This window comes from Chiloscyllium plagiosum, unplaced genomic scaffold (assembly GCF_037043375.1).
Source record: "Chiloscyllium plagiosum isolate Xiang-an unplaced genomic scaffold, Cpla_swu_hap1 HiC_scaffold_13, whole genome shotgun sequence".
Taxonomy (NCBI): Eukaryota; Metazoa; Chordata; class Chondrichthyes; order Orectolobiformes; family Hemiscylliidae; genus Chiloscyllium; species Chiloscyllium plagiosum.
Window position 1 is genome coordinate 109,628,209 of NW_028270151.1, and position 13,959 is coordinate 109,642,167.

General features: G+C 63.8%; 1 long non-coding RNA gene across 1 annotated transcript in view; it reads right to left on the reverse strand.

Moving 5' to 3' along the window:
- LOC148148413 (uncharacterized) overlaps positions 1-13,741 on the reverse strand; it is a 276,054-nt gene extending 262,313 nt beyond the window's left edge. The window contains exon 1 of the long non-coding RNA XR_015759065.1: positions 13,571-13,741. This is a non-coding gene — a long non-coding RNA (uncharacterized LOC148148413). The remainder of the gene's footprint in view (positions 1-13,570) is intronic.
- Between the last annotated feature and the right edge of the window lie 218 nt (positions 13,742-13,959).

Here is a 13,959-nt window from a genome sequence, read left to right on the forward strand (position 1 = left end):
CAAGCGCACACACACAGCGAGGGGGACACGCGCATACACACAGCGAGGGGGGACACGCGCACACACACACACACACACACACACGCAGACACAGCGAGGGGGGACACGCACACACAGCGAGGGGGGACACGCACACACACACACACACAGCGAGGGGGGACACGCACACACACACACACACAGCGAGGGGGGGACACGCACACACACACACACAGCGAGGGGGGACACGCATACACACACACACACAGCGAGGGGGGACACGCACACACACACACACAGCGAGGGGGGACACGCACACACACACACACACAGCGAGGGGGGACACACACACAGCGAGGGGGGACACACACAGCGAGGGGGACACACACACAGCGAGGGGGGACACACACACAGCGAGGGGGGACACACACACAGCGAGGGGACACACACACAGCGAGGGGACACACACACACACAGCGAGGGGACACACACACACACAGCGAGGGGACACACACACACACACACAGCGAGGGGACACACACACACACAGCGAGGGGGGACACACACACCGCGAGGGGACACACACACACCGCGAGGGGGGCACACACACCGCGAGGGGGGACACACACACACACACCGCGAGGGGGGACACACACCGCGAGGGGACACACACACACACACACACAGCGAGGGGACACACACACCGAGGGGACACACACACACACACACACACACAGCGAGGGGACACACACACACACACACACACAGCGAGGGGGGACACGCGCTCACACACAGCGAGGGGGGACACGCGCTCACACACAGCGAGGGGGGACACGCGCGCTCACACACACACACACACACACACAGCGAGGGGGGCACGCGCACACACACACACAGCGAGGGGGGACACGCACACACACACACAGCGAGGGGGGACACGCACACACACACACACAGCGAGGGGGACACGCACACACACACACAGCGAGGGGGGACACGCAGACACACACACAGCGAGGGGGGACACGCACACACACACACACACAGCGAGGGGGGACACGCACACACACACACACAGCGAGGGGGGACACGCACACACACACACACACAGCGAGGGGGGACACGCACACACACACACAGCGAGGGGGGACACACGCACACACACACACACAGCGAGGGGGGGGAGGGGGCACACACACACAGCGAGGGGGGACACACACACAGCGAGGGGACACACACAGCGAGGGGACACACACACACACACACACACACACACATCGAGGGGGGACACGGACACACACACACAGCGAGGGGGGACATGCGCACACACACACACAGCGAGGGGGGACACGCACACGCACACACACACAGCGAGGGGGGACACGCACACACACACACACAGCGAGGGGGGACACGCACACACACACACACAGCGAGGGGGGACACGCACACACACACACACAGCGAGGGGGGACACGCACACACTCACAGCGAGGGGGGACACGCACACACACACACACAGCGAGGGGGGACACGCACACACACACACACAGCGAGGAGGGACACGCACACACACACACACACACAGCGAGGGGGGACACGCACACACACATACAGCGAGGTGGGACACGCACTCACACACACAGCGAGGGGGGACACGCACTCACACACACAGCGAGGGGGGACACGCACTCACACACACAGCGAGGGGGGACACGCACACACACACACAGCGAGGGGGGACACGCACACACACACACAGCGAAGGGGGACACGCACACACAGCGAGGGGGGACACGCACACACACACACACACACAGCGAGGGGGGACACGCACACACACATACAGCGAGGGGGGACACGCACTCACACACACAGCGAGGGGGGACACGCACTCACACACACAGCGATGGGGGACACGCACTCACACACACAGCGAGGGGGGACACGCACACACACACACAGCGAGGGGGGACACGCACACACACACACAGCGAGGGGGGACACGCACACACACACAGCGAGGGGGGACACGCACACACACACAGCGAGGGGGTACACGCAAACACACACAGCGAGGGGGTACACGCACACACACACAGCGAGGGGGTACACACACACACACACACACACAGCGAGGGGGGACACGCACACACACACACAGCGAGGGGGGACACGCACACACACACAACGAGGGGGGACACGCACACACACACACACAGCGAGGGGGGACACGCACACACACACACACAGCGAGGGGGGACACGCACACACACACACAGCGAGGGGGGACACGCACACACACACACAGCGAGGGGGGACACGCACACACACACACACACACACACACAGCGAGGGGGCACACACACACAGCGAGGGGACACACACACACACACACAGCGAGGGGACACACACACACACACACACAGCGAGGGGACACACACACACACACACACAGCGAGGGGAAACACACACACACACACAGCGAGGGGGGACAAGCGCACACACACAGCGAGGGGGACACGCGCATACACACAGCGAGGGGGGACACGCGCACACACACACACACACACACACACGCAGACACAGCGAGGGGGGACACGCACACACAGCGAGGGGGGACACGCACACACACACACACACAGCGAGGGGGGACACGCACACACACACACACACAGCGAGGGGGGGTCACGCACACACACACACACAGCGAGGGGGGACACGCATACACACACACACACAGCGAGGGGGGACACGCACACACACACACACAGCGAGGGGGGACACGCACACACACACACACACAGCGAGGGGGGACACACACAGCGAGGGGGACACACACACAGCGAGGGGGGACACACACACAGCGAGGGGGGACACACACACAGCGAGGGGACACACACACAGCGAGGGGACACACACACACACAGCGAGGGGACACACACACACACACACAGCGAGGGGACACACACACACACAGCGAGGGGGGACACACACACCGCGAGGGGACACACACACACCGCGAGGGGGGACACACACACCGCGAGGGGGGACACACACACACACACCGCGAGGGGGGACACACACCGCGAGGGGACACACACACACACACACACAGCGAGGGGACACACACACCGAGCGGACACACACACACACACACACACACAGCGAGGGGACACACACACACACACACACACACAGCGAGGGGGGACACGCGCTCACACACAGCGAGGGGGGACACGCGCTCACACACAGCGAGGGGGGACACGCGCGCTCACACACACACACACACACACACAGCGAGGGGGGCACGCGCACACACACACACAGCGAGGGGGGACACGCACACACACACACAGCGAGGGGGGACACGCACACACACACACACAGCGAGGGGGACACGCACACACACACACAGCGAGGGGGGACACGCAGACACACACACAGCGAGGGGGGACACGCACACACACACACACAGCGAGGGGGGACACGCACACACACACACACAGCGAGGGGGGACACGCACACACACACACACACAGCGAGGGGGGACACGCACACACACACACAGCGAGGGGGGACACACGCACACACACACACACAGCGAGGGGGGGGAGGGGGCACACACACACAGCGAGGGGGGACACACACACAGCGAGGGGACACACACAGCGAGGGGACACACACACACACACACACACACACACATCGAGGGGGGACACGCACACACACACACAGCGAGGGGGGACATGCGCACACACACACACAGCGAGGGGGGACACGCACACACACACACAGCGAGGGGACACACACACACACAGCGAGGGGACACACAAACACACAGCGAGGGGACACACACACACACAGCGAGGGGACACACACACACACAGCGAGGGGGGACACACTCACAGCAAGGGGGGACACACACATAGCGAGGGGGGACACACACACAGCGAGCTGGGACACACACACACAGCGAGGGGGGACACACACACACAGCGAGGGGGGACACACACACACAGCGAGGGGGGACCCACACACACAGCGAGGGGGGACCCACACACACAGCGAGGGGGGACACACACACAGCGAGGGGGGACACACACACAGCGAGGGGGGACACACACACACACAGCGAGGGGGGACACACACACACACACAGCGAGGGGACACACACACACACACAGCGAGGGGGGACACACACAGCGAGGGGGGACACACACACAGCGAGGGGAGACACACACACAGCGAGGGGGGACACACACACAGCGAGGGGGGACACACACACAGCGAGGGGGGACACACACACACAGCGAGGGGGGACACACACACAGCGAGGGGGGACACACACACAGCGAGGGGGGACACACACACAGCGAGGGGGGACACACACACAGCGAGGGGACACACACACAGCGAGGGGACACACACACACACACACACACACATCGAGGGGGGACACGCACACACACACACAGCGAGGGGGGACATGCGCACACACACACACAGCGAGGGGGGACACGCACACGCACACACACACAGCGAGGGGGGACACGCACCCACACAGCGAGGGGGGACACGCACACACACACACAGCGAGGGGGACACGCACACACACACACAGCGAGGGGGGACACGCACACACACACACAGCGAGGGGGGACACGCACACACACACACAGCGAGGGGACACACACACACACAGCGAGGGGGGACACGCACACACACACACAGCGAGGGGGGACACGCACACACACACACAGCGAGGGGGGACACGCACACACACACACAGCGAGGGGGGACACGCACACACAGCGAGGGGGGACACACAGACACAGCGAGGGGGGACACACAGACACAGCGAGGGGGGACAAACAGACACAGCGAGGGGGGACACGCACACACACACACAGCGAGGGGGGACACGCACACACACACACAGCGAGGGGGGACACGCACACACACACACAGCGAGGGGGGACACGCACACACACACACAGCGAGGGGGGACACGCACACACACACAGCGAGGACACACACACACACACACACACACACACACACACCGAGGGGGGACACGCACACGCACACACACAGCGAGGGGGGACACGCACACACACAAAGCGAGGGGGGAAACGCACACACACACAGCGAGGGGACACACACACACACACACACAGCGAGGGGGGACACGTGCACTCACACACACAGCGAGGGGGGACACGCGCACTCACACACACAGCGAGGGGCGACACGCACACACACACAGCGAGGAGGGACACGCACACACACACACAGCGAGGGTGGACACGCACACACACACACAGCGAGGGTGGACACGCACACACACACAGCGAGGGTGGACACGCGCACACACACACAGCGAGGGTGGACACGCACACACACACACAGCGAGGGGGGACACGCACACACACACACACAGCGAGGGGGGACACGCACACACACACACACACAGCGAGGGGGGACACGCACACACACACACACAGCGATAGGGGACACGCACACACACACACACACACAGCGAGGGGGGACACGCACACACACACACACAGCGAGGGGGGTCACGCACACACACACACACAGCGAGGGGGGACACGCACACACACACACACAGCGAGGGGGGACACGCACACACACACACAGCGAGGGGGCACACGCACACACACACACAGCGAGGGCGCACACGCACACACACAGCGAGGGGGGACACGCACACACACACACAGCGAGGGGGGACACGCACACACACACAGCGAGGGGGGACACGCACACACACACACACAGCGAGGGGGGACACGCACACACACACACACAGCGAGGGGGGACACGCACACACACACACACAGCGAGGGGGGACACGCACACACTCACAGCGAGGGGGGACACGCACACACACACACACAGCGAGGGGGGACACGCACACACACACACACAGCGAGGAGGGACACGCACACACACACACACACACAGCGAGGGGGGACACGCACACACACATACAGCGAGGTGGGACACGCACTCACACACACAGCGAGGGGGGACACGCACTCACACACACAGCGAGGGGGGACACGCACTCACACACACAGCGAGGGGGGACACGCACACACACACACAGCGAGGGGGGACACGCACACACACACACAGCGAAGGGGGACACGCACACACAGCGAGGGGGGACACGCACACACACACACACACACAGCGAGGGGGGACACGCACACACACATACAGCGAGGGGGGACACGCACTCACACACACAGCGAGGGGGGACACGCACTCACACACACAGCGATGGGGGACACGCACTCACACACACAGCGAGGGGGGACACGCACACACACACACAGCGAGGGGGGACACGCACACACACACACAGCGAGGGGGGACACGCACACACACACAGCGAGGGGGGACACGCACACACACACAGCGAGGGGGTACACGCAAACACACACAGCGAGGGGGTACACGCACACACACACAGCGAGGGGGTACACACACACACACACACACACACAGCGAGGGGGGACACGCACACACACACACAGCGAGGGGGGACACGCACACACACACAACGAGGGGGGACACGCACACACACACACACAGCGAGGGGGGACACGCACACACACACACACAGCGAGGGGGGACACGCACACACACACACACAGCGAGGGGGGACACGCACACACACACACAGCGAGGGGACACACACACACACACACACACACACAGCGAGGGGGCACACACACACAGCGAGGGGACACACACACACACACACAGCGAGGGGACACACACACACACACACACAGCGAGGGGACACACACACACACACACACAGCGAGGGGAAACACACACACACACACAGCGAGGGGGGACAAGCGCACACACACAGCGAGGGGGACACGCGCATACACACAGCGAGGGGGGACACGCGCACACACACACACACACACACACACGCAGACACAGCGAGGGGGGACACGCACACACAGCGAGGGGGGACACGCACACACACACACACACAGCGAGGGGGGACACGCACACACACACACACACAGCGAGGGGGGGACACGCACACACACACACACAGCGAGGGGGGACACGCATACACACACACACACAGCGAGGGGGGACACGCACACACACACACACACAGCGAGGGGGGACACGCACACACACACACACACAGCGAGGGGGGACACACACACAGCGAGGGGGGACACACACAGCGAGGGGGACACACACACAGCGAGGGGGGACACACACACAGCGAGGGGGGACACACACACAGCGAGGGGACACACACACAGCGAGGGGACACACACACACACAGCGAGGGGACACACACACACACAGCGAGGGGACACACACACACACACACAGCGAGGGGACACACACACACACAGCGAGGGGGGACACACACACCGCGAGGGGACACACACACTCCGCGAGGGGGGCACACACACCGCGAGGGGGGACACACACACACACACCGCGAGGGGGGACACACACCGCAAGGGGACACACACACACACACACACAGCGAGGGGACACACACACCGAGGGGACACACACACACACACACACACACAGCGAGGGGACACACACACACACACACACACAGCGAGGGGGGACACGCGCTCACACACAGCGAGGGGGGACACGCGCTCACACACAGCGAGGGGGGACACGCGCGCTCACACACACACACACACACACACAGCGAGGGGGGCACGCGCACACACACACACAGCGAGGGGGGACACGCACACACACACACAGCGAGGGGGGACACGCACACACACACACACAGCGAGGGGGACACGCACACACACACACAGCGAGGGGGGACACGCAGACACACACACAGCGAGGGGGGACACGCACACACACACACACAGCGAGGGGGGACACGCACACACACACACACAGCGAGGGGGGACACGCACACACACACACACACAGCGAGGGGGGACACGCACACACACACACAGCGAGGGGGGACACACGCACACACACACACACAGCGAGGGGGGGGAGGGGGCACACACACACAGCGAGGGGGGACACACACACAGCGAGGGGACACACACAGCGAGGGGACACACACACACACACACACACACACACATCGAGGGGGGACACGCACACACACACACAGCGAGGGGGGACATGCGCACACACACACACAGCGAGGGGGGACACGCACACGCACACACACACAGCGAGGGGGGACACGCACACACACACACACACAGCGAGGGGGGACACGCACACGCACACACACACAGCGAGGGGGGACACGCACACACACACAGCGAGGGGGGACACGCACACACACACAGCGAGGGGGTACACGCAAACACACACAGCGAGGGGGTACACGCACACACACACAGCGAGGGGGTACACACACACACACACACACAGCGAGGGGGGACACGCACACACACACACAGCGAGGGGGGACACGCACACACACACAGCGAGGGGGGACACGCACACACACACACACAGCGAGGGGGGACACGCACACACACACACACAGCGAGGGGGGACACGCACACACACACACAGCGAGGGGGGACACGCACACACACACACAGCGAGGGGACACACGCACACACACACACAGCGAGGGGACACACACACACACACACACACACACACAGCGAGGGGGGACACACACAGCGAGGGGGGACACACACACACACACACAGCGAGGGGACACACACACACACACACACACAGCGAGGGGACACACACACACACACACACACAGCGAGGGGACACACACACACAGCGAGTGGAAACACACACACACACACACACAGCAAGGGGGGACACGCGCACACACACAGCGAGGGGGACACGCGCATACACACACACACACACACACACGCAGACACAGCGAGGGGGGACACGCACACACAGCGAGGGGGGACACGCACACACACACACACACACAGCGAGGCGGGACACGCACACACACACACACACACACAGCGAGGGGGGGCACGCACACACACACACACAGCGAGGGGGGACACACACACACACACACAGCGAGGGGGGACACGCACACACACACACACAGCGAGGGGAGACACGCACACACACACACAGCGAGGGGGGACACACACACAGCGAGGGGGGACACACACACAGCGAGGGGGGACACACACACAGCGAGGGGACACACACACAGCGAGGGGACACACACACAGCGAGGGGACACACACACACACACACAGCGAGGGGACACACACACACACACACACAGCGAGGGGACACACACACACACACAGCGAGGGGACAGACACACACACACACACACAGCGAGGGGGGACACACACACCGCGAGGGGGGACACACACACCGCGAGGGGGGACACACACACACACACCGCGAGGGGGGACACACACCGCGAGGGGACACACACACACACACACACAGCGAGGGGACACACACACCGAGGGGACACACACACACACACACACACACAGCGAGGGGACACACACACACACACACACACACACACAGCGAGGGGGGACACGCGCTCACACACAGCGAGGGGGGACACGCGCTCACACACAGCGAGGGGGGACACGCGCGCTCACACACACACACACACACACACACACACAGCGAGGGGGGCACGCGCACACACACACACAGCGAGGGGGGACACACACACACACACACAGCGAGGGGGGACACGCACACACACACACAGCGAGGGGGGACACGCACACACACACACAGCGAGGGGGGACACGCACACACACACAGCGAGGGGGGACACGCACACACACACATACAGCGAGGGGGGACACGCACACACACACACACAGCGAGGGGGGACATGCACACACACACACAGCGAGGGGGGACACACGCACACACACACAAAGCGAGGGGGGGAGGGGGCACACACACACAGCGAGGGGGGACACACACACAGCGAGGGGGGACACACACACAGCGAGGGGACACACACACAGCGAGGGGACGCACACACACACACAGCGAGGGGACGGACACACACACACAGCGAGGGGACGGACACACACACACAGCGAGGGGACACACACACACACAGCGAGGGGGACACACGCACACACAGCGAGGGGGGACATGCGCACACACACACACAGCGAGGGGGGACACACACACACACAGCGAGGGGGGACACGCACACACACACACACAGCGAGGGGGGACACGCACACACACACACACAGCGAGGGGGGACACGCACACACACACACAGCGAGGGGGGACACGCACACACACGCACACAGCGAGGGGGGACACGCACACACACGCACACAGCGAGGGGGGACACGCACACGCACACACACGCACACAGCGAGGGGGCACACGCACACAGCGAGGGGGCACACGCACACAGCGAGGGGGAACACGCACACAGCGAGGGGGAACACGCACACAGCGAGGGGGAACACGCACACAGCGAGGGGGCACACGCACACAGCGAGGGGGCACACGCACACAGCGAGGGGGCACACGCACACAGCGAGGGGGCACACGCACACAGCGAGGGGGCACACACACACAGCGAGGGGGCACACACACAGCGAGGGGGCACACACACACAGCGAGGGGGCAAACGCACACAGCGAGGGGGCACACGCACACAGCGAGGGGGCACACGCACACAGCGAGGGGGCACACGCACACAGCGAGGGGGCACACGCACACAGCGAGGGGGGACACACACACAGCGAGGGGGCACACGCACACAGCGAGGGGGCACACGCACACAGCGAGGGGGCACACGCACACAGCGAGGGGGCACACGCACACAGCGAGGGGGCACACGCACACAGTGAGGGGGCACACGCACACACACACACACACACAGCGAGGGGACACACACACACACAGCGAGGGGACACACACACACACAGCGAGGGGGGACACACACACAGCGAGGGGACACACACACACACACAGCGAGGGGGGACACACACACACACAGCGAGGGGGGACACACACACAGCGAGGGGGGACACGCACACACACACACACACACACACAGCGAGGGGGGACACGCACACACACACACACAGCGAGGGGGGACACGCACACACACACACACACAGCGAGGGGGGACACGCACACACACACACACACAGCGAGGGGGGACACGCACACACACACACAGCGAGGGGGGACACGCACACACACACACACAGCGAGGGGGGACACGCACACACACACACACAGCGAGGGGGGACACGCACACACACACACACAGCGAGGGGGGACACGCACACACACACACACACAGCGAGGGGGGACACACACACAGCGAGTGGGGACACACACACAGCGAGGGGGGACACACACACAGCGAGGGGGGACACACACAAAGCGAGGGGGGACACACACACAGCGAGAGGGGACACACACACAGCGAGGGGACACACACACAGCGAGGGGACACACACACACACACAGCGAGGGGACACACACACACACACACACAGCGAGGGGACACACACACACACACACACACACAGCGAGGGGACACACACACACACACACACACACACAGCGAGGGGACACACACACACCGCGAGGGGGGACACACACACCGCGAGGGGGGACACACACACACACACAGCGAGGGGACACACACACCGCGAGGGGGGACACACACACACACACACACAGCGAGGGGACACATACACACACACACACACAGCGAGGGGGGGCACGCGCTCACACACAGCGAGGGGGGACACGCGCTCACACACAGCGAGGGGGGACACGCGCTCACACACAGCGAGGGGGGACACGCGCGCTCACACACACACACACACACACACACACAGCGAGGGGGGCATGCGCACACACACACACAGCGAGGGGGGACACGCACACACACACACAGCGAGGGGGGACACGCACACACACACACAGCGAGGGGGGACACGCACACACACACACACAGCGAGGGGGGACACGCACACACACACACACAGCGAGGGGGGACACGCACACACACACACAGCGAGGGGGGACACGCACACACACACACAGCGAGGGGGGACACGCACACACACACACACAGCGAGGGGGGACACGCACACACACACACAGCGAGGGGGGACACACGCACACACACACACAGCGAGGGGGGGAGGGGGCACACACACACACAGCGAGGGGGGACACACACACAGCGAGGGGGGACACACACACAGCGAGGGGGACACACACACAGCGAGGGGGGACACACACACAGCGAGGGGACACACACACAGCGAGGGGACACACACACACACACAGCGAGGGGGGACACACGCACACACACATCGAGGGGGGACACGCGCGCACACACACACAGCGAGGGGGGACATGCGCACACACACACACAGCGAGGGGGGACACGCACACACACGCACACAGCGAGGGGGGACACGCACACACACGCACACAGCGAGGGGGGACACGCACACACACGCACACAGCGAGGGGGGACACGCACACACACGCACACAGCGAGGGGGGACACGCACACACACGCACACAGCGAGGGGGCACACGCACACAGCGAGGGGGAACACGCACACAGCGAGGGGGAACACGCACACAGCGAGGGGGCACACGCACACAGCGAGGGGGCACACGCACACAGCGAGGGGGCACACGCACACAGCGAGGGGGCACACGCACACAGCGAGGGGGCACACGCACACAGCGAGGGGGCACACGCACACACACACACACACACACAGCGAGGGGGGACACGCGCGCACACACACACAGCGAGGGGGGACACGCGCGCGCACACACACAGCGAGGGGACACACGCACACACACACACAGCGAGGGGGGACACGCACACACACACACAGCGAGGGAACACACACACACAGCGAGGGGACACACACACACAGCGAGGGGACACACACACACACACACAGCGAGGGGGGACACGCGCACACACACACACACATCGAGGGGGGACACGCACACACACACACACACATCGAGGGGGGACACGCACACACACACACACAGCGAGGGGGGACACGCACACACACACACAGCGAGGGGGGACATGCGCACACACACACACACAGCGAGGGGTGACACGCACACACACACACAGCGAGGTAGGGACACACAGACACACAGTGAGTGAGTGATACGCATATACACACATACAGAGCGAGGGAAGGACACCCTCACACACTGCAAGAGGGGCACACACACTCACAGCAAGAGGGACACACACACACAGCGAGGTTGAGACACGCACACACAGCGAGTGTGGGACATGTGCTCAGAAAGCGAAAGGACAGACACACAGACACAGCGAGGGGACACACACAGAAAGTGAGGGAGGGAGACATGCAGACATACGCACACACAAACACACTCACACACACACACAGTGAGGGAGGGACATGCTCACACACAGCCAAGGAAAGGGACACACACACATATACACACACACAAACACAGAACAATGGAGGGGCACGTGCACACATAGTGATGTGTCTCCTCGGACGTGTAATCGTCCAGCTCTCACTCCAGTCTGCTACTTCACAGGGTCACCGTCTCTGTGACTTCCAGGTTCAACTAGGCCTCGATCCTCAGTGCTGATTTATATTCTCCCAGGTGTGAGTCAGCCTCAAGCTCCTGCTCCAAGTTGCTCCCTCACACGGTCACTCCCTCTGTAACTCGGTGCGGATTTCGAGCCTCCTGCTCTGCTTTTTATCCAAATCCAAGTCCCAGTCGGCCTCGATCCTCGCTGCTGATTTATATTCTCCCGCTTTGTGCTGCACTCGCTCAGGTTCTCTCCCCTTGCGACTCCCAGGTAATGGTAGTCCTCAAGCCTGAGCTGAGATTTATAACATCCCATTCCGCACTGCTCTCTTACAGGATCGCCGCTGTGCCTGAGGACAGTGGGAAAGAGGA